Below are 24,248 nucleotides of genomic sequence, written 5' to 3'. Positions count from 1 at the left end.
ATTCTCTTTTTTTACCTCACTGTGAAGCTTAAAACATTAATTTTGTATTATTTTATTATATCTATTACTTTTTACCGCTGTTAAAATTGCATGATACTTGCCAAAGCAGGTTTTCACCAGAGAAAATATGGAATTACCTAAGCATGAATATTCTTAACTTTAGGAATTGTAATTTTGCTCAACTCTGTGTGGAAAACCACTATTTGTTCCCATAGTTTTTATAAACTACATAGAAAAATATGAAGTCATAAGTGGTTCAGCCTCTTAAGACTTTTTCAGGCTGTAACTTCTCCCTGATATCAACCTCTAAGAAGTAAAAAAGAGCAAGAAAAATCATTAGGAGACACAATTTTTGGGACATTCTTCAGGTGCATATAACCCCACTAATGAAACTCCACACAGAAAATATTTGGAATGAAGGGAAGGAGTGATTTGCATTAGCAAAGAGTGAAAGTCTTTGAAAATGTGTCAGTAAAGCTACTGTTCCTATTACTCTGGGGGACATTTTTGGAGGAAACATCAGTGATTTGGAATGTCAACATTTTCCTTACTGGAAAATAATCAGGCAGTGGTATAAAACATATTGTCTTGGTTCTTTTCACTAGTAGTTGACAAAGATAAAATAAGAAGAATAAAGAGTAAGAAATTACAAGTATTTTCTATAAATCCATTTCCCACAAAGTATGCTTTCTTTTGGTGAAAAGTGAAGTTGTATGAGTAAAGGAGAAAAAGAAAGAAATAATTTGTTCTGACATACTATGCATTTATTTTATCTTTGACTTGGCACCTCTTTACTCTGTCTTGCTTTTCTTGGTACAACTGTGTGTTGGCTTCCTCTTGTGCTTTTCAACAAGCACAATCACTGCAAAGTAGCTGATGCAGAGTCTCTGACTCCTTACTGCTTGCCCAACAATTCTCCTTTCTTCATTTGTGTGCATATATGCTTTTTCCTCCAGATCATTTTCCCCAGGAGCAGCTTTCAAAAAGTTTGTCAGAGACAGAGGTCATCCACCTTCAGGCCATGCGGCTAAAGAATTGCATTGGCAACACACTCAGAAATTCAGTGGTCACATAAAAATAGAGGAGATTAGCCAAGAAATTTTAAATTGCACCTCAACCACTTCCAATAGGGGAAGCAAAAGGGTTGACTTTTCTCTTGCCAACATCAATACAAACAGGGCTATAAGAGTTCCCTGACTGGTCCTCTCTGGACAACACGGGATTACTCTCTGTGCAGCTACAACATGAGTTTGAGGTCACCATCCTCTGCTAGGTTATAAATGATCAAGGAATAGAACTTAAATGACTGCTTGTCACTGAGCTTTTCCAATGACAAACCCACACATGTAAATAGGGATGACATTAAAAAGTGCATTAAAAAAAAAAAAAGCAACCAGATTCTCCCAAGTCTGATTGTATTTTTTTCTAACATAAAGATAACGTAAAGTATATCTGAGTCTAATATTCAACACAAGGAAAACATAGTCCACATCTGACCTGCACATAGTGGCTTTTTTAAGAGCACATCACATGGTGTATATAGCTGTGAAGGAGAAAATAATCAGTAAAAGAAATGCAGGTTCAACTCAAAGAAACAGATCCATCTTAGGGCACTATCTGAGCACTCTATCTTACCTTATAATGTCTTCACTATGTATTTAAAAAATACAGGTCTAATTGTGAAATGGTACAAGGGCCCTCTTGGCAGGTATAAATAAGTATTTCTCCAGAGGAGGAAAGGCCCAAACAACAAGGTGGCAAATGTACATAATATTGGACATTTGCATTTGGCTGAAACCTGAGGTTTGCTTTAATAATGCAGAGATGCCTGGTCTAGCACGTTTGTCTTAAAAATATGGAAGTTTCACAGGAGATATGATTTCTTCATGGTGTTTTTTTGCATTTTCAGTTTTGTACTAAATATTCACATACTTCTCTGTGTTGCAATCAAGCCTGTTTGATTACTTTCAATTTTTGCCATAAGATTTTGTTACTCTTGCTGAAAATTTTAAGGCATTTTCCTCCAGACTCATTCTTTTTTTTCCCCCTCAGATTTATTTACTACCTTTAGAAGTAGAAAAGTCCAATTTCAATCATGTTAGAAATAGCTCATTTTAGACAAGTACGTGCTGCTCTGCTTACAAAACATATATGAGTGGAATATGCAATTACCACAACTCAGTTTCCTGCCACAGAAACATTTCAGCATTATAGCATTACAGAAATAGAATGACATGCATAATGAAAGATTTCAAGATTCACCCAAGGCATTTATTCTCTTCACCTTAATGTTCTCAGCAGTAGCAGAGTATCCATTAAAAGGTACGATGAATTATGGTTGCTTAGCAACCGTGGGGAGCTTGTAACAGCACCAAAGAATGAAATGGCTGGTTGATAAAATGAATTTTCTCTGAGCATTAGCCTGTTGAAACTGCCTTTTCTTGTGGAACATAAAGTGCATTTATTTGTCTCATGCATTTTTTATTAGAAAATTATTTGAGTTCCAGAGACTTGAATCGTTTTGCTACAGGTGATATTTGATTTTAATGTGTTGTACTAAAATAAGTAATAAAAGACATTTTCTTCAAAGTAAAGACACCAAGGAAACCTAGGTAGCTCCTTTTGAAGTTGGGAATAAAATCTTATATAAGGTATGTCATTACTCATTTTTAATTAAGAATGATATTAGCTAGGACTTAAACTTCAATTTTACCTTTAAGGGAAAGTTTGAGACAGTTAGACAATATGCAGTGACAAAAAGGACAGGTTTGGAATTGATCTCATGGATTCATCACGAGTGAAGTAAGTTTTCTTCTCTCTTCCCAGACATTATGGTAGTCATGTCTCAGGGAAGGTCAGAAGTGGTTGCACATTAATATCTAGTATTCACTACTTTTTTCTGTGCTAAAAATGTGCTCATCATAGGCTTCCATCCAACAGTGAGGAGATGCTTCACTTTCCCCTGGGGTTCTCTGGGCATTCAACAGCAGAGTTGGATGAGCATTTTTGGAAGGAAAGGGTTTTTCTGGAAAATGACAAAACAGTGAAACCAGAGTTGAGGCAAGGGGAAAGTATCAGTTGCATTTAATCTTTTACTGTTATTATTTTCTTAGAATCAGGTCTGCATGGCCAGGGCATGAGACAAGGGAGATCAAAAGACAATGAGACCTGCCTATTCAAAAACACCCAGAACATCTGACGGGGTATATGATACCAAATCTTGAACTTCTATACAGCATTATTTAGACAAAAGAGCTCAATCTTTTGGTTTTGTACTCCATAAGAATGCCCAAATGATTAGTTATTATCAGTTAATAGTTTAGTCTTTCCTGTGAGACTTGAGACAATGACATAATTGCTCTTACACAATCTAATAAAGGTCTTTCAAAAGGCTTCAGACTTATTTTACTGTTGAAAATAGTTGTGTTAAACACCTGAGTGTAAAGAGACCATAACCCTGCTCCTGCATGGTGAAGCAGTAGATTGTGTCCTGTTGAGAGTATCCTGAGCTCTCTTGAGTCCTTGGTGCAAGATGGACTCACTGTTGACTTTTCTGGCAACCTAAACGAGGTTGTGTGAGTGGAGATTGCATGGTGAGTCTAAGTGGCAGCTGAGAAGAATATCTGGGAAGCTGGGACTGTGGAGAAGGCCTTCTTGTCTTAGAAGTATATCTTTAATTCTAGACTGAGGCTAGAGTAAGAAAGCAAATCTAAGAATCAGGATGAGATGACTCATTTATGTCTTACCTACCTGTCAGGAAAAAATCAGTGTGAGCCAGTGTTGAAAAAATTGAAATCTTGCAGTGAGCTGCCTTGTCATGGAAATTTTCGACCTGTATTTCTGTCTCCATATGGATTCTGGTGATGCTGCTGAGAGTACTGCTATCAACTGCTCTTGGGAAAGGATGGAACTGTTGCAGTTAACATGATAGCAAATGTTGGCAGCCTAACAAAAAACAGATTTTAGTTATGTTGACAACATGGCAACATTTTTTACAGAGCGTTTTTTACTGCAAATTAAATGCCTTGGGAGATACATAACTACACACAGTGATAACCTTTTTGGACTAAAGTATAATTCCACTCAAGTGAAAATGAAAGGAAACTGATACTAAGCAGTGAGATCTTGCCTCTTTAAAGTACGTGCTAATAATCAAACATTAAAAGTGAAACTCTGGTCATCTACAAAGGTGCAAATTAAAATTCCAGAGAGAGAGATTGACTGATTTGTTTAACAAAGAAATTTAATACAGCAGAATCCCACTTGAACATAAAACTATTACACTTACAATAATCCTGTCTAGCTGTTGGGAGATCCAAATTAAAACTCTCACTGATATTTGCTTAAATCTCATAAATTGCACAGAATTAGAGCATATTGAAGTTGTGTATTTACTGTGATCTTTACTGTCTAATAGGTTTATAACAATTTAAAATGATGACTGAAAATAAGTATTTTCCCCTCAGATGATTCAAGTAGTGTATATTTTATTCCTGTATTCTAATTTAATACCCACTTGTTTATTAACTTACTAGTGTCAACATGACAAGGCTGTATTGAATGCAGACTAAATGTTCCATTTAAACAGATAATTTGTTTTCTTATTAGTATTAAGGTGTTATGAGGAGATTATTCAGTTGAATTTGGTGGATTAATACTACTTCTCAAGGAGATATTTTCATGCTCATTTACTATGTACCATTGTTTCCATTCATATGTATAGAAGAACAGATGTTTGTTTCCTTTCCACTTGTGATTCCAGTGATTTAGTAACAATATTACTTACCGTGATCTGTTCCAGTCCTCAGTACCCTCTAGAGGATTTAATTTATGGATTTTTTTTTGTATGAAAGTCTCAAAATTGCATGAACACATAAAATTCATAGTAGTTTGGGAAAGGAATTGCAGTCCTACTGAACATCTCAAATGCCTGGCAAGTATTACAAAATTAAAATTGGTGACCTCTTTTCTCCAGCCCAGCTGCAGTGACATATTCAAGTCTTTTAAGTCAGGTGGGCAAGTAGAGGTTTTAAATTTGTTCCTGTCAGTAAGATTCCCCACATTTTAGTTAGGACACATTGCAGATATTGATTTAGGGAAAAAAGATAATAAATTGAGAGTGATAAAGGTAAAATGTGATAAATTAATAGCCTCAGATAGCCCCTGCTTTTTCCAGGTTTTGATAGTATGGTAAAAAGTAATCTTGACATTCACAGTGCAGTCCTTGTTTTGTAAGACTGATCTAATAAAACAGGAATGTGCTCACACCCACCTAAGAAGGAATCATTATTCATGCTTTGTGGAAAGAGGTAGAGTTCCAGGTCTGCAGTTCTTGCTCACAGCTACATTGTATAAGGAAATATATTATTGTAATTTATGAAAATGTACAGTTGTGCCAGCTGGAGAACACAGAGTCAATCCTGTCTGATGTTGCACATCAGCAAGAATTATTGAACAAGGAACTAACCACTGTCGCAGTACAGCAGTGAACAAAGTTAAAGGAATAGAGAAGGCTTATTTTATGAAATGCCCAGACATAAACAGCACCAAAATAGGACTCAAAGTATATATTCGTGTGTGAATATAACTGTAACCATGCAAAACTGTTGTTGTGCTTTGGCTGTGGCCCTTTTCCAAAAGAACTTGTTATATCAGAGCAACATGCCTAATTAATTTTTTGCATTAATATAATAAAATCAGGATGTGATTTGACCAAATGCACTGACATAACCACTGCGTACATTTATGTGAATCCATCAAATATGAAGCATGTTGCATAAGAGCACTCTATTTCTTACAGCTCCCTGAATAAATAATGTACATAAGCCTCCTCAGAAACAAAGTCAATAGCGAGCTGTCTGGTTACACTTACTTTTGTATGACATACTTTTGTATGACTTCTGGTTAACTCAAAAGCCACAAATATGAGATAGAACTGGAATATGGTGTGAGTTTGAGATGCTCTCTGGGGAACCTTTATCTTCATATAGGGTCTTTTTTAATATATGACAGTTTTATATCAAGGATAATGATCTTTATATAATAAGTAATCTAAATACAGTCAAGCACATCATGAGTGAATATGGTTTATTTGGTTGAACTGTTTCATAGATCAAATTTTAGATAGCTTTTTAGTGGCTACATTAAAAGGGATATTTTTGCTGTTTTCTGTTTTATTTGGTTGAACTGTTTCATAGATAAAATTTTAGATAGCTTTTTAGTGGCTACATTAAAAGGGATATTTTTGCTGTTTTCTGGAATGTAATGTATCTGTTGCTTAAAGTGGAAGGCATGTCACTCTGGTTTTTCTGTTGACACATGCTGCAGTCTGTTGGGAGAGTCATAGCCAAGAAAACCACCTTGTGATAGTCTTCTCACTTTCCATAGACATGCCAAGAAATGCTGCCTTGCTGCATTACCAACCAGAAAACATTAGCAAATTCTGGGCATTGACCAGAGAGGCAGCTAATTCATTCTTACTGTTCTCACTAGTAAATGAGAATCCTTCTATTCAGTGCAATTCTTGAAAACATATATGCTGATTCAGGTTTTAATGCCTCCCATTTTATTCAAAGACAACTTTCTCCCATCATCTCTACAATTGCTATTTAGGTTTATGCCAAGTCCTTTTAAATATTGGCTAAAAAGACTAGCCTGTTTAGCCCTCAGAAGGAGACATATGGTAAAACAAAATCTCAAGCTTGGTTCAGTGCATGTGTCAGAAACTCACATACTGGCCAGCAGCAGAGGAATGGGGGAAAGGCAAAGGAACAGCCCATGTCAGTTTTGAAAAGCAGCTATTCCAAAACACAGGAAGTAGTTGTGTATGGCATCATGTCCATTTACTAAGGGAGATATTTCATTTCCTTTTAAAATATGATTGTATTTTCATTTATCAGCTTAGTATCAGTCTGTATATGTTGTGTGCACACAGTAACATTTTTTCTGCATAAGTTTCTTCATTGCCCTAACAGTTAGACATATCATTTTGGGTAGTTCAATGGACATCCAGCTACTAGGAAATGTATTAATCAGTATGTATATAATGTATTAATCAGTACTTATTCATGCACATGCAGAGTAGGAGAGTATCACAGTCAAGTATGAATTTACAAGTTTAATGATGGATGTAAATTTTGCCTTCATACTGACATTACAGTCAACGATAATGTGTGTACATATCTGAAAGGCGAGATGATTCCTTGGGTGTTAGTGTAGAAGATCAAGTAAAAATCTGTCAGTTCCAGTTAAAGATGGAAAAAATAATGAAGTGTTAATATGAAAGAGGGAATTAGGTCTTTCATGCCTGATTTCCCAGCCCTGAACCTTCAGGGTTCCAAGCATATGCAATTGGAAAACTACCTTTAGCTGAAAAACCATGTTAAGGTCTGTTCAGAACAGGTGTTTATCTCCATCTTTAGCTTTACTGCCTACTGTACTAAGTCCAGAATGCAGACATGATTTCTCTGGTGAACTGCTGAAGGATCCTTCAGAGAAGTTCTGATGCTTCCATTGCATTTCTTGATGCCTTGTGAAGGCTGACCTAGAATAGAGGCTAGATGGAGCTAAAGAATAAAGTAGGTATTTATTAAAAGGCCTCAATGGATGCACCTTGGGCAGAACAAGAGCTCAGCCAGGACTGCACCCAAGATGAACCCAAAATGGTCACAAAATGGATGACCAGAACCCATTATCACGGGTTCTCACACTTTTATAAGTTCTGGTCCATTAGCATATTGGAGTTAATTGTCCAATTTAGGTTATTAAACTTTAGATTATGAAGTCACATCCTTCTTGTTTGTGTCTCTCTTCATTCTGCCTTTGTTTATGCTCCTGGGCCTGAGATTTGGGTTGGTTGTCCTTAGTCTCCAGCTAGAAAAGGAAATGTTTTGCCTACCTACTCTGTGAAGAGAGCCTACTATCCCATTATATGAAGCTCAGAACTTACACACTAAACCAGTACAAAATCTGAAAAATGTAAAAGCTAAAACCTGAGGCATCATTCTGTGCAATTTACATAGTTCCTCTGACAGGATCACAGTCCAAACTACAGACAGGTAAAAGTGAGCAAAGGAAGAAATCATGTTGAGGACTTAATGATAGATAGAGAAGGCTACTCCTATGTCTTCTGGGTCATGATTCAAATCCCATAAAAATATTTGGAAAGGCTTGCAATTCTTCTGATGGACTTAGAGTTAAACCTTTGTTATGCATAGAAGTGCTTAGTTTGGTTTTTACTTTTGCTGGAGAAATTTCTGTCTGTACCTCTGTTTCTCTGTCTAAAATGGGGGAAAATATGTTTATCTGCATTACCAGCACATAGTAATGAGGGAGGGTGCAATAAAATAGAGTGGTAGGATTCAAAATGTTGTATGTAAAAAGTCTTTTGTATTTAAAAATCCTGTATTATGGATCCCTTGTACAAATAAATTATCTGCCTTACGTTTCTCATTGTAAAGTTAATGCATTTCCTTAATCTTAAACCTGTTTGTTTTGTTAGAGAAAGCAGAAGCTATTCTGCTTCTGTATTCTTCCTCAATGCAGAATTTGAGTTGAAGGATTGCATTTATTGTATCTGAGTACATGAAAAAAAACCACACCACCAAACAATACAGATATTATAAAAAAACTCATAAATTTGTGTCAGTCTCTGCTTCCCAGGTCTTAATCGAGGATTTCTCATCTTCATTCATTGTCAGTTTTTCCAGAACAGATTGAGATAAATGTCTTTTATCACCCAACAATTGCAGGTGCACATTCCACTTGGAGGTGATGGTGGTGTCTGTATTAGATAGACAGAGTATAAAGGGCCAAAATTTTCCCCTATGGAGAGAATGGGCTACAAAAGCAAGCAAGAATTTATGCTGTGTCTTTGTGTATCTGTGCAACGTTGTGTCCTGATGTATGCCTATGCACTTCTGCTCGTGAGCCATCTCTCCTTTCCTTAGGCGGAATGTGATATTCAGAGAATCCTCCTCAAGAGGTGTGCTGGGTTAGGAGAACATAAACAAAATCCTCCTGGTTACTGGCATGGTTCAAGAAGTGGGGCTACAGGTCTGTGGTGGCAGCAGTAAGGAGCACATGGTGGTTAAAAAATGCCTGGAAAATGTGGAGATCCTTCAAACTTCTTGCATTGAATGTTGTCCTTCTTTGATTTAGCTTTATTAAAATGGTGATAACACAAGTATAGTGGTGGCCTGCAGGGGAGCACTCTGAGCAGCTGGAAGGCTATCCAAAATCTGTCCTGTAATGCTCAGACTCATTCCTGATGCCAGGAGATGTTGTCTTGTGGTGTCTTTTCACTTAGCTCTTCATACATATGTTAGCTGGAGGAAGTAAACAGTACTCTCAGATCTAGGGAAATCATTTGCATTTCATTTGTTCTAGAGTCCATAATTTTAGATTTTATCCTGACGGTAGCATTTCCCTGGACCCCAGAAAACTGCAATAAGTAGCATGCATTGAATGTTGTCCTTTGATTTAACTTTATTAAAAAGGTGATAACACAAGTTTTACATGGATGAGAATGGAGAGACATTTAATGTCTTTGGTTCCTTTTAGTTCAACTGAAGAGTTTTCTACCTCAGTACATAACAGAACTTTTACTTTGGCATGAGAATAATTTATTTATTGTCTTGGTTTTTGGAAGGCATTTGTGCAGTGAGCCAGATTGTTGTCTATTTTGCCATTGGGATTTTTCCTGGCATGAATAAAGATGCTTTTGTGAAGATTTTATAACTTGCATGGCGAGACTTGCACCCATTCTTCAGTCCCTGTATGTTTTTACAAGCCCACTAAGCCATCCACTCCCGGCTGGAGGAGCAGTCCAGTAGCAGGAATTGAGAACAGCCACAGACTCATTTGTAAAGACTGGACATATGCAGAGTGCCAAGAGGAAAGTTTGTTTTGGTAGAATTGTATCTGGAGTAGCAGCAGTACAGACTTAGGCAAATTTTGGCTAGTGTTCCTGCCAGATAGAGACTGGTGTGATTTGCACTACTTTAATCATTCTAAAGGAAACCTGGCCAGCAAGTTATGTGCCACGTCTTCAATGGGTGAAAATTCTCATTATGTGCTATTGAGCTTGTGTTGGCCACTAGTAGTTGTTCTGTTCTGTGCCAATTTATGCTTATCAAGTATTAAAATACTGCCTTGACTTGGGATACTTCAAGGAGTCTTTGTGAGATGTAATTTCATAACCATGTAAAAGATCTGAGGTTTGTTCCAAAACATACACATCAACTGAATCCAACTAGAACCTTCTAAACATTTTCTGCTGGCATTTCTAATAGAGATACTCTCATTTTTTAGAAGTTTTTAAGGATATTTTCATGACTTTTGAAGACTTCTGTGCTGGTTACTTAGTTGATGATTTCTTTGTTAGCATGCGCAAGTGTTCATTTATACTTTTGGCATCCTTATTTTACCATTTGCCTCTGTGGAGGAAAAACTTTTTAAAATACACGAGTGAAATGTTAACTAAGAGTAAAATGATCATATTTGAAGGTTATATTTTCTGGTTCTCACCGAGTGCTTACTTGGGATGAAATTGTCAGTGGGATGTTTTAATTCTACCCATCCCAGTTGGCTGGTCTGAGAGATTCATTTTGTGCTAAATGGCATTTTTAATTTGCAATTAAAAAATCCCCCAACCTTCTGTAAGTTTGACTACATGCCCACCCCTCTCTTTCTGCATTCAGAGGAACCTGTCATCCTCCTGTGGGGGATTTCTTACAAATTAAAGAAAGGAGAATTGGCCTGTAGAGATTCCACTGTAAATACAGGATGAGAAATTCTCTTATAACATTAGTACTGTTAACTATATTATTCAAAGCTATTCAGATCACCTTTTTCTTTTCTTTGCAGGCATTCTTATTTCCCAAGTACTTCTATCGCTAATGATACCTTAAGAGAGCCAGATTAGTTGGATAGAAGCACAACTCCTCCCGTTTCAGTCTGCAAACACAAAATTGAGCTTGTAAACATACAGACTTGGACTTTTGAATATCTGGTCCTAAATGCTTCATGGCCCTTATGCAATGCACCCTTATAATTGAATTACAGGGAGAGGATAACATGTTATTGTGTTGTCTTCTGTAGGGTTTGTAATAATTCTTATCATGTATTTCCAGAAGACATTATTTTATTTTATTCTTGGCATTACAGACAAGCCCTTAATGTATTTATTCTGGAAGGGCTCCTTGTGTAAGAGCTACTTGCTCAAGCAAAGACTGTTCAAATGGGTAAAGACAAATCACTTGGGGCTTATTTCTGACATTTAGGCACAATACACTGCAAGAAGAAGAAAAGGAAGTGGAAATAGCTTTTTTATGGAAACTCAGAGCCATGGTGGCATTTGTGTCTGTCCAAGTGCTGTCTTTACTCACCAGCACCTGGGTCAAAGGAACAGCATGACCACCTCTGTCTCTCTCAATCTATCTTTGTCATCCTGGGCATGGTCCCAGAGGGAAGTAGGGCAATGCCTTTGCCTCTCCAAATGGTGGGGCTATGATCCTGCCTTGTCCTGTGTGGTAGTGGGTCTTCCCACACACCTCCCACACTGTGTGGCTGTGCAATGCTCATGGCAGGCAGCAACAAAAAAGAACACGAGGTGCCAGGCCTGCACAGCCCCTTGTGAACATGGTAGCCAAGGAGGGGACTGGTCACATACCCTCTTTAACACAGGGAGCCTTTAGCATGGCTGCAGAAATGGTGCAGAGGAGCCTGTCAGACTGAGTGTTGGACTTAATGTGGAGTTTGCTGAATACCATTAATAAGTTGTTCAGTGTTCAATGGGTATTAATTAAAAGCATGTGTGAAAGTAAAAAAAATTTGGAGTTGCATATTGATAGGTCTGAGCTGTAGTTAAGCTACTTAAGTAGCATCTAGAAGTAGGGTATGTGATATAGTAAAAGATTTGCATAACATAAACATTGTGAGTATCAAGTTGTGGCCCATATACTTCCTGTGATATTATCATTGCTAATCTTATGGCTTAGAGTTGCATGCTTGACAAGCTACTTATACATTATAATATACTGTTATTACACAGGCACCCGTGCAGAGTAACCATAGTTACACACACAGTACCTTCCTTTTGGTTAAAGTAAACACAAATATAATCATTGGGGTAAGTACTGGAGCTTTGTAGGTGAAGAGTTTGCTGCCAGCAGTGAATAAAAGGAATGCATCCAGCAGTTCAAAGTAAAATTCACTCACCCTTTTATGAAGATTGAAACATGCTATTAAAGTAAATCATTACAGTGATTTGTTTTATTTTTGTCTTTGTGATATGATTACTTTGAGTCATCACCATTTTTGTTAGAGAACCTGAAAAAAAATCTGTAGTACCAGCCTCATCATCTCAGTAGAGTAGCTTGACAGTCCATTTTAATGCATTTTAACCAACTTATAAATCATTTTCTGGAGACTAATGATTTATTACTGCTGTAATGAACTTCACAGGCATCAATACATTAGTATCCACTGTGAAAAAAAGCCATTGTCAAGTCCTATTGGAATGATGATCAGTTTACTATTGTTATTAATGACCCTGATCAACTCTTTGAATCTATGGATAACCCTGTTAGATGACAGAGGTCTTCCATTTGGGCAAAAAATCAATGCATATGTAAAATAAAATTATGTGGCTTTCTGGACCTTTTATCAGTGCCTATGTTCCCATTGTCTGCAAAGATTCAGAACTACTTGTAATTTCACCAAAGCTGGGGTGGTTCAGGAATAAGAATCCCTGGAAATACTTTATATTCAAAGTTAAGCAATATCATAGTTCTAGGAGAGATTGCTTGTTGATTTTTTTTTCCCTAAACACTTTCCAGGTGTGGATATGCACTGGCTACTTAATAGACACGTGATGTCTCAAACGGAATTCTCATTGCTGTACCCTGTATTTTACTCCTGTAATGGAAGGAGTCTGTAACACAGGGAAGTTAAATGTTACAGACTGTATGTTCCAAGTGCTGGTTCTCAAGTTTCTGAAGTATAGTGCTTTCCCCCTTTCTTTTTGAAATAGAAAATAGACTTCAGTGGCTTGACCAAAATAGTAATTACCATGTTAGGGGTTTTTTTCAGTGTTCAGAGATGTCAGAAATTTGACCTTTGAGGCTTTTAAATCTGACCTTGTTGCTTCTTTCCATTCATTAAGCTACAACCTTTGCTCTCTTGTCATAAAAGATAAATGAAGATTCGCACAATCTTTATTTAAGAGAAGATTTATTGTTTACATTAATGTAGATTAAGTAGGAGCAAACCAATTATTTATTGTGCCAATCAAGTCTTCTTGAACTTTAAGTTAGTTATCACAGTTCTATAATTACCATTTCCAAATGTTCATTGCAAACTGAAAGCATTAATAGATTTTGTAAATGTCTTTGAATATGTTATTTTGTATGAATAAGTGGAAAATTACATCTAACCTCTTGTGCAATGATCTAGAGAAAGAAATTAAATTTCAAAATTCAGTAGAAAAAATGTAGTCTTCATACACATTACATTGTCTTAAAATTATTCTTTTGCACAGTATCTCCTGCTCCAGAAACAAAAAATATAATTTTCTGTTGCCAAAGTACATTTGTTAATAAATTAAAAGCTAGGGAAATTTTATCCACTTAGGAGTTGTTCAAATTAATCTTTTTGCTTATATAGCTTTTGATTAAGAAAAGCTTTTGATTAAGAAATTTTGATAGGCAAAACCATACTGGTGAGAATTTGTACACTGAGGTAGAAATGTTTTGTTTTGGGTTTGGTTTTGTTACTGGGTTTGGTTTCAGTTTCAGTTTTGTGAATGTATCCATCTGAAAGGAATTTGTTTGAAATTGCACATTTAATGCTAAATTATAACTAACTCTGTTCACAAAGTGACAGGAAGAAAAGAGGCGAGAATAACCTCCAGCGTGTGTGCTACCACATCCCCTGAGGTCTGGCTGAATCCAGTGTAAATGTTTTTTTAGACATCTCAAGGGAAGTATTGCACCTCCAGGAGTGATCACCCCACTCCTTGCTTCAGGCATGACAGTGCCAGAGGCAGACATGATCCTTCTGGAAACATGGGAAGAATCTTGCTCTTCCACCATTTATGTTCACCATGACCTGTAGTTGCTCACTTTCACTGCAAAGCTCTGCAGTAACCAGATGATGATTTCACCTCTAGCATCTCATGTGTATGTGTGCTGTAATGTGTGAAATGTATGTGAAACACAATCTTCCAAAGAGGCAGGAAAATCAACTCAGGAAAAAAAAAAACAAACCAAACCCAAAAAAAAAAAAAAAAAAAAAAAGTAAAATATGGTGAGAATAGTGCTACTTTCAAACACAATTCTGGAGATGGGCACCAGTGGCAGCAGTTTAGAGTCCAAAACACAAGGGTTCATTTTGCAGAATATTTTAGACTAATATTAAAGCTAAGCAAAACCATATACAGCAGTGGAAATCAATGTTTACATTTAAATGTGAGTTTTGTTGGGGGATCATCTTAATATGTTGTAGCATAGCAGTTCATAAATTTCTGATCTTGACTTTTTGAGGCCTTGGGTGCCAAAGTATAGCTTAGCTTCTTGATTCATATGCAGCTCAGTGAGGCTTTCCTTCTTAAGCATGTCAGATGAGATCAAGATTTGCAAATGCTCACAAGTTAACTATCCAGACCTGCCATCTCAGGAAAATAACCCAAAGCCATGTGTCCTATATCCACACCTCTGAGAAGGACACATGGATAGATTTGTTCAGGTCAGCCTACACACTGCAGTTTGGGAGGAACAAATTAGGTAACAGTGGGATAGCAATTAGGAATAGCTGCTTCATTCAGCAGTTTTTAGAAGACTAAGTAGAATGGCACTCCTTTCAGTGAACATCTGCTACATAAATTAAATAATTTCCAGGAGTTATCAAAGAAATTGAAAGCTGTGTTCTAATTCCACCTACTGTATTTTGCTGTTATTCCTAGGTTAGTTACATTTCTTTAAAATGTACACCTAGGTCATACTTTCTGAATTCTTTGTTAAAGTGAGAGTTAATTTAGTTATTAAATATTTTATTAAACAATTTTTTCCTTACATTTAGTATGGGATATAGTTGAATCATTTCTCATCTTGCTATCACTATATATTATTCTACTCATAACATTTTTAAAATACTCTCTTGTATTGATGATCTCCCTAATTTAATTACATTAAGTACATTAAGTAAACATATTGATTTCTCCCATGAGAAAACAATGTAAATTTATTTTTACATGAACTGAATTCTGTGAATGTAGATTTACAGTACTTGTTCTGCTTCTTTAAAAAAATCATTTATTTCTCTATTTGGTAGAGCGCTTTGCATTTCACCAATATCATTAGGAAAACAAGATGTCCACAAGATAGTGTGCAAATAACTCATTAAAATTGGTATTTCTAAATAGATAAGAAACAATAGCCCTGGTGTGTATCCCATCAATGTCAAAAGAAAGAAAAAAATGCTGTTTTTTTCCTGTCCCTGAATCAGAATCTCCATGCTAAAAACCATCACAGGCTACTCTAAACATTCTCAGATGCAGGGCTACCTGATTGCATCTTTTTTTGTGGATTCTCTAAGTTCCTTCCAGGAGGAGAGGATTTCCTGTTGTACTTTCTACAATGTTAATTCCAGCATCTGGATTTGCTAGAAGCAGTAACAGAAAGATGTCCCTTGTTAAATTGTTGACAGTAAAACTGAACATCTTCTTTAAAGTCAGTAAAGATTTTTGCAGTAGTTGCCAGCTACAATGGTCCAGTCAGAATTTAAAGATTATCACAACTGACAACCACTAAATAAGTGTAGAAAATGCATATAACTCTGCAATAAAGGTGTCCTCTGATGATTCAGAATTTTGATCTACATATTCTAGAATTTAAGTCTTAGAATGCTGCCATAATATCAATGTTAGTAAATAGCATGGAATGAGGTGTAAAGGAAAAAAGAATTAAAGCAAAATAATTAGAAAATCAGATAAAACTAAAAAGCATGGCTTGTATGTGGGCACAACTATTCACCTATAATTCAGCTAGGGAAATTAAAATTATCCAATGAATTTTAACAACTTGTAGAGTTCTTCTTTGCCCTTTGAGTATGTTTATTTTTGCTAGTCCTGAAATTACAAAATTAATTTCAAGCTGAAAAATTTGAGCATCACATTGATATCATTCAAAAGTACTTCTAGTGTGTTTAGTCTACCAATATTGTTTGCAAACACATCAAGATTAATCGATCACAAATCTGCTATCATTTTCTAAAATTAAGGAAAGCAGTTTGGATGCAAGGACAGCTTGTCAGACTCCAGACTGCAACAGATACAGAGGATGTTAGGCTTCAGTGTAGAAGGATGAAGGCACTACTAAATTTCTTTTCATAATGTTGGGTTTTTTTCTTTTTGTTGTGCTTCCTAACTAGCAGTGGCAGTTACTTACATGCAAAATATTTTTCATTCAAACATAAGATTTAGCATCTGTTACGTTAAACACTGTAATATGTATTTTTCAGAATATTATAATACTACTGATACAGTATGATATAAAACAATGCTTATTAGTTTTCTGTACTTTAAAAACTAAGTTATTTTAGCAATACTTTGAAGAGATAGAAGAATTATTTGTTTATGAACAGGGATTTGACTGTTTATTTGTTTGTTTGCTTGTATATGTTAGCCCTTATCTCTTTTTTGTGGAATGGGATTGGTTTAGGTGTCAGAGAAATTATTTAAGAATTTATTTTACCATTTCTTAGAAAAATAGAGCCCTACTCACTATCCTATGGTTTTGTTGTCTCTACAGTGCTGGCAGGAGTAAAATTTAATAAGCTAAAAAGATTAATTGGAGTTATCATGGGGAGCAAGTATTATACATATGACCATATCTGAACAATCTCTCTTTAAAACCCACACTTCTTATGGCAGATGTTGTTTGCTCAACTTTGAGAATAAAAGTGGTATTTTCAGGAGCCATAAATGCCAACCATAAGACATTCATGTGCACTGTGTAAAAGCTGTTTAGGATTTTCAAAATAAATCTCTAAATTCTCTACATTTAAATAATTTTTTTTTTTAAAGTTTTCAGTATTTTTTCCTAAATATTATAGACATAGAAGTTTAAATTCTTTAAAATTGGCTTTATGAAAGATTAAGAGTAGTTAAATGCATGGTCTTGATTTTAAGATTTCCATAATGGGATGTAGTTTTTACACAGTGTTACAGAAGACACTTTAGGCTCCATACTTCTCTCTAACATGCATATTTTATATTTATTTTGGTGCAGCTCTCCTTAAAATCCTAAAATGTAAATGTAATGCCAATGCATTACATGCATAACTCTTTTATAATTAAAGATCAAGGCCAACAGAAGCATCTAGGTATGATCTTTTATTTGCTTGTCTTCCTAAAAAGCAAAACAAGCAAGTCAAGATTTTCATTATTAATATGGTTTTAAGTGTAGCAACAGATATATAATTTGTTGAAATGCCTCTCAGTCGAATGCAGTATGTTTCCTTTATTCTTCAGAGAAGGAGAACACTTGTAAACTCATTCAATTGCTTTATCTGTAAACACCACTGGGACCCTGTTTTGGCCTTACATTCATGAGGGGCACGTCTGCATTTCTCAGATGAAGAGTTAGACACTTAAAATGGCAATTTCACTTACTGTAAATTACACTACATATGTAGCTTGTCTGTCTGAAAATCATTTGCCTTCTTGGCTACCAGAAAGGGTATGTTGCATATTGAAAATAGGAGAAGAAAGGATAATTGAAGGAACTTGACCTCTCTAGTTGCATTACTCATATCCTCCTCTTTCAAGATAAAATGTACAAAAAGGCAAATGTATATACTTGAATTTTTTCCATTTTTTTTTCTATATGTTTCTGATTTACTTATTCTACTAGTTGTTCATGCATCCTTCATCATCCCTTTGTTAGTTATTAGTTATTAGAATTCATTAGTCCTGAGATCTACATACTAAACCTGGGAAGCTAATTATGAAAATTGCCCATGCAAATTGGGTAAAGGCACACATAAATTACCAGTTAGAGACTTAGCTAGTAGTCTGCTTGCATATTTACCCGAATTGCATTCATAATTGCTGCAATTATGTGAACAGTTGTGGATGCAGTTTTGCACACACAGCAATTACATTTTAAAATTTCTTCATGAAGTGACTAAAATCATTACTTTGCTGAGAAAAGTATGAGAAGATAAAGTAGTTACAAAACTCGTGATTACTGGTAGAGGATGATCTTATTTTAGGTTATTAATGAAACTTAAAAGATCTGTACTGATGCCACTGGTTGAACAGTAGACTGGTGTGAATAGCTCAGCTGACATGAAGGCAGCCAGTGGCATGAGAACAAGACAAAAGACTGCAGGTATGCCTTTGTGTTACTTGGGATGTTCCTCTGTCATGTCATTTTAAGATTATGGGAATGCTAAGCTTTCAAATTGTTAACTATTCTCTTCCATAGCATGTGAGTACTTGCCTGGTCAGAGAGGCTTCCAGGGTTACCTTCTGGCACAGAGATCCCATCTCATATTTGAGTTCATTTTATCCAATTACACTAATCTGGATTGGACCTGTTACTTCTTTGAAAATTAGAACCAAAGCCTCTGTCAACAAATCTGATTTATGGGCAGCAGAAGAATTTGGGGATTTCAGAACAAGCTTGGTGTGCTCACAAGCCTGGGAAATGTAAGAAGCTCTGTTTTGTGCTACATGAATGTTATCAGCTTATCGTGTTTCATTCCAGGTAACAGTAGGTTAGATGGTCCAAAGAGAAGTTAGAAGTATGATTATAGACCATTATCCAAGAAGAAAAGGAAAGGTGAAATGCATCCTAGAGGCCTTCAGATTTTCTATAAAATGAAGCAACTATTAATCCAGACTAAAGCATTTCAACACTTTGATAAGCTTGTGAGGCTACACTGAAAAAACACCAGGCCATTTCTTTGAAATGTTGTCATCTCTGTGGACAACACCACTCTGAACACACAATGGTTACAGCCTTCTCTAGCTTGAGGAATTCTTTCTAAAGTCCAGCTTTGTAGGATCTAGGTAATCTGTCATGTTATCATTGTATCCATCACTTTCTTCACCACAAAGTCATCATTTCCAAAGCTTGAAAGTTCTTGTGTTTCAGGGTGGCGTTTTTAATGTCCTGAGCTCATGTTCTGTAAATTTCGTTATTCACTATTTTCTCCCTTGCAGACAGCAATTGATTCCTCCCTAATTTTCACTATGAAATCTTTCTGTATTGTACTTTGTTTCATACAAAACAGGTGATCTTTGAAATTTTCTATTGCCTGTGTTAGGATATGCAGAACAAGTATTATATCACAACACATTCTCAACACTCCACTGCGCTTCCTTGGCATTCAGGAATGGAGTTAAATCACTGTATGAAATATTGGTTTCCCAGGTTTTGGTGGCTGCTCAGCAACCAGTGGAAAGTACAAATTTGTAACATGTAGGAAGAAAAAGGAGTTTTCTCAGCCAAACCGAGGTTTTTGCTTTATTCAAAAGAATAATGGGACAATAAGAGCTTCTTAATCAAAAAGAATAGACGGAATAATGAATTTACAAAGAAATAAGTAGTGATTGCCCAAAGTATTCCTTTTCAAGAAGTTATGGGTTTTGCTTTTTTCTCTAAAGTTGTTTTGGTAATTTGATCAGGCTTTATTAAGTAAGACATCCACATTTAGAAGTATCAAACCAGCAAATAAAGATATATTCTTAATTAAAAATATGGTTCCCTGGATTATCTTCAGTCACATGCCAATATAATGGACATTAAGCAAAATAAATTTACTAATTTTTAGCTTTTTAGACTGCTGGATATCTGTTCATCTTCTACATAGTTGAAAATAAAATAATTGAGATTTTTTCTGTTTCAGAATTATAATATTGGACTTGGCAAGATGCAGATGGATAATTACACTGGAGATGTTAAATAGGTTTTAGAGACAAAATTGTAAATAATACAATACGGAAGAATGATGGACTTATTAGCATATCATTAAATTGCTTTTTCCCTGAGAGCCAAGCATATTTTTCATAGCTTACAAAAAGTGTCTTGCCCAGCAGTAACACATGTGCTTAACATTTGCAAAACCAACAATATTTGACAATGGCATTAAGTTCATATTGCAGAGGAAATTATGACAATACAATTACAAATATCAGGAAGTTTATCACTTGATAACAAGATCATATGCATATCATCATATGGCATATACATGACGTATGATCATGACATATGCATGAAAAGCAATCTTTTCTGAGTTAAATATTTTGCAGTCCCTTTGTTTCAACTTCCATTAGTTCTGTCACTCATGCTGAGAATTTACAGGGCTGCAACATAGAAGAAATATTTGTTAAAAGATTCTTTCACTAATGTAATTTAAACAGTTCAACTAATTTTTATTAGTCTAAATTACTTTTCTTAAATATTTTGTACTCAATAAAAAGTAGATTCATGTGGGATGTGGTGTGGTTTTTCAGAGATACCGGTATCAGCCAGAAAAATATCTTTCTCAAGGAAAATTAATTTAGTCCAGAAACTCACAAAATGCAGAAACAAAACCTGGATGACTGTGAATTTCAGGTGAATGATGAATAATATGCACTCAGTATTCTGTGCAGCTTAGTACCAGGGTGGCAGGGAGTTACAGGAAAGTTCCTCTGGTGTCATGCAACTGCTGCATATGGGAATGCAAGAGCAAGCACAGCACCATGGACCCTACCCAAGACTGAAATGGCTGGAAAAACAGTTTGCTTAGACATTGGTGGAATTATCAATGGGCCTTCAGGGTACTGACCTGACTCTTCCTTTAGCCAGCCATGCCTAAAGTTACTCACATTTAAACTTTGCTTAATGATTAATTCTGTAGGAGGTTTTGTTACAGTCACAATGCCTTTTGTAAGTCACAGCCCCAGACAGGACCCTATGGCTCCAGGAAAAAATTTCAAGATGTTCCACATCACAGTGCCCAAGAGGAAGAATATAGAACATGGCAGACTAGATGTGCCTGTGTGACTTTGAGTTCAAAAATCCAGCTTCATATCCCATTGGAGTGGAAACAAGATCCGTGAAATGTTTGTGCAGAACAACAGGAATTCTCATAAACTTAATGATGGGGGTAGTGAGAGGACTAGAGTACATAGAGGACTCTGGTTTTAGTCCTTTCTCTGCATTCTGTGTGACAGAAATTTTCATTTGAGGTTGCTTCTGCCCTATATTTCTGTTCAGTACCTAAGCAGAAGGATGACACTGAAAAGATAGCCATTCCTCCCTTGCAAAAACTTTTTCAGAGAAGTAGCAAACTTAGATTAAATCTCACTGACAGTATTTCAAAAATTCCTTGTTCTAGTTGATGTGCTGCTCCTTTGGGAAGGAATTGGCATTTCTTGTGATTGAGATGAGAGATCAGTATAGATCATTTAGGGTTTTCCTGTAGAGATAGGAAACACAAGACACCCCAGTATTGTACCAACCTTTCAGCTGTCACAGCTGGTTTAGTGTGATTTTCTAACCAGAAGGAATTTCTTGACTCTTCCCACATGGACATCACTATACATTGCTATACATTACCTGAGATGCACCCAGTACAAATTGCTTTACTTGGTGATAGGGAGGGTTGGGTGGTGTGGTCAGGGTACCTTTGTGTGTTAAAGCAGATGCAGCAAACACCATGTGACAGGTAATAGTCACACTGCCCAACTCACTGCAGGAAGAGTTTGTCACTGCTGTGCTGAACACCACAGAAAAAAACCCAGAACAGAATAGAATGGGACACAATAGAGCAGAAGCCAACGAAGTTTACAGCAACCTCACGCTGGTGACTCTGTTGTTGTTGATCAGTCACAGGAGCAAAGCATTGCAAAGGCAACAGTAGCTGCCTGTATCCCCTTTTCTCTCCTGCCCTACACCAAGCACACTGTTAACATTATTTCCAAAGATCTAGTTTGTATTCCTACACTTAATCATTTAATGTCCCCTGGATGCCTCTATTTTTATTGTATAAAAGAAGGGGAGACAATATTGTGTCTCTCAGGCATCTTTCTGACTTCATTTCTTTTGATGAAAGGTTATTGATTCAGGTGTGTTTGAGTGAATCTGTGAATGTACTGCTTACTCAGGAGTTCTTTAGCATCACTAAAATAAATATGAAATGCATGACTGTTTTCCTTATGCAAATAACTGCTGAAATAGAAAATTGTTATTTTGTCATTTCGAAAAATAACACCAGAAAAACAAACCAACAAAACCAGTTTAGTGATAATACTGTTATCAGGAGTTGTGTGGTAGAATATTTGCCTTGTACCCCCTAGATTCCATTTGTCTGCTGCCAACCTATACCTGCTGTTAAGCATTAGACACTTTAAAAAAGAGAAAAAGATAACACAAATTATTCACCATTAATTCTTTAAAATGAGTCACTATTAAAAGCTTAATTGTTTGCTGAGAGGGTCCAAATTAGTGGACTTTGCAAGATCAAACAAAATTGAAGATATTTGTCCAAATTAAAATGGAAACATGCATCCAGAGTATACGAAATGAACATGGATGCTCCTGTAATAATAATTTTATTATCTTCAGCTTCCAGGCCAGACTTTTAATTATGACCCTTTATATCAGTGAAAACCATGTACTCAGGATTAAAAACCTATTTCTTTAACTAGTCTAGTTAAAGACTGTGGTTTGATATATTCTATGCTACAACTTTTATAAAAACCAGAGAACACTTCTAATAACACTTTTCTAATTTCATGGTTCAGTGCACAGTCAGTAAAGATTTAAATAATTCAGAAAGAAAGCCTATTCTGTTTCTTTATTAGAAGTTTGAGTCAGGCAAATTCTTTGACATTTAATAGGTTTTTAACCCTTTTAATAACTTCTTATAATGAAATTTATTGGAAGTTGTTTTAAATAAAGGGTTATTATATTAGAGTGAATAGCAGTCAGTAGTTTTTTATGATTAGTTTTGAGACCTTGGCCCTGTGTGGCTCAAAGGATATTAAAACATAAAGTAGAAAAGAATGTTAATAGTCACCAAATTAACTGTGTACCAAGAAATATAGAAACTGTGTATGACTGCATTTTTGTCATTATGTGATCATACTATGAAATTTTGCAGTCAAATTTTGAGTATATAATAGCTTTAAAGGGGCTTAAGATCACTTACAGATTCAGTACTATATAAAACAACCTGTTTAATTTTTAACAGAATGATTTTGAAAAGATTTGTGTAGTAGATTTTATAGGAGTGGGGGGTTTTATTATTTTTAGTTTAAGGTTCTGCTGTTTAATTTTAAGACTGTTTTCCTAATCAACAGAAATTTTGAATGATTCTTTCAATTTATTCTAAAAATGTAGTGGGTGTAGTATATAAAATACTCCGGTGTATAGCACTAGAATATTACACAAATACCCACTTACTTTAAAACTTAGTCTTTCATTTTACAGTTAGCTGATACAGAAAAGAATTATAAAAATGAGATTATTAAAACACACCACCCCTCCCTCTCTTTGGTGGTACTTTCAGTTATTCCTTTTAATGTGTTTTGAATGGTTCTCTGAGGTCATTTCACAGGAACTTCAACTCTCATAAAAAAATCTCTCTTCAGCACTTATTCACTTATAGGTGTGCTAAAACAAGACTTGGTTGTAAATATGATTTCTCCTTTAACTTAATGAAAACAAAGACCTGATAAATTGTGAATCTTTGGGTTTGATCTCTCTTTGTTCATTACAGGACATACATACCAAGTACCAGTTTTAGTCTCTAATCAGTAAACTCAGACTTCCTGTCAGATTTCAAACCTCCAAATATTTGGGTCACTTTTTTGTTGTTCTCTGGTGTATAAATACAGATGTTCAAGTTATCACAAGTTTTAAGCTCTCTTGTGAAAGAGCATTGCCACAGTGGAAAACAACAGCATGATTTGCTTTTGATTCCCTTACCATTAATTTAGGATCCTGACCATCAACGTGCCTTGAACAGCCACAAGGTACCACTACTTGCTCACCTGTATGAACTGAATAAATGGTGTCTTTCTGTGGTTTTAGACACTCTTTTAAGTTTGAATGTATGGTTGTACAGAACTATAGAACATCCTGTGTTGAAAGGGACCCACAAGGATCATTTAGTCCAAGTCCTTGTCCTGCACAAAACATCCCCAAGAGCCACACCATGTGCCTGAGAGCATTGTCCAAACACTTTTTGAA

General features: G+C 35.7%; 1 protein-coding gene across 6 annotated transcripts in view; it reads left to right on the top strand.

Annotated features, from left to right (window-relative positions):
* Nucleotides 1-24,248, top strand: part of TOX (thymocyte selection associated high mobility group box) — a 218,119-nt gene that overhangs the window by 143,323 nt on the left and 50,548 nt on the right. The window lies entirely within an intron of this gene.

The sequence above is a fragment of the Lonchura striata genome, chromosome 2, assembly GCF_050655825.1.
Source record: "Lonchura striata isolate lonStrDom1 chromosome 2, ASM5065582v1, whole genome shotgun sequence".
In the NCBI taxonomy this organism is placed as follows: Eukaryota; Metazoa; Chordata; class Aves; order Passeriformes; family Estrildidae; genus Lonchura; species Lonchura striata.
The sequence above is the reverse complement of the archived record's forward strand: the minus strand, read 5'-3'. Positions and strand labels throughout refer to the sequence as shown.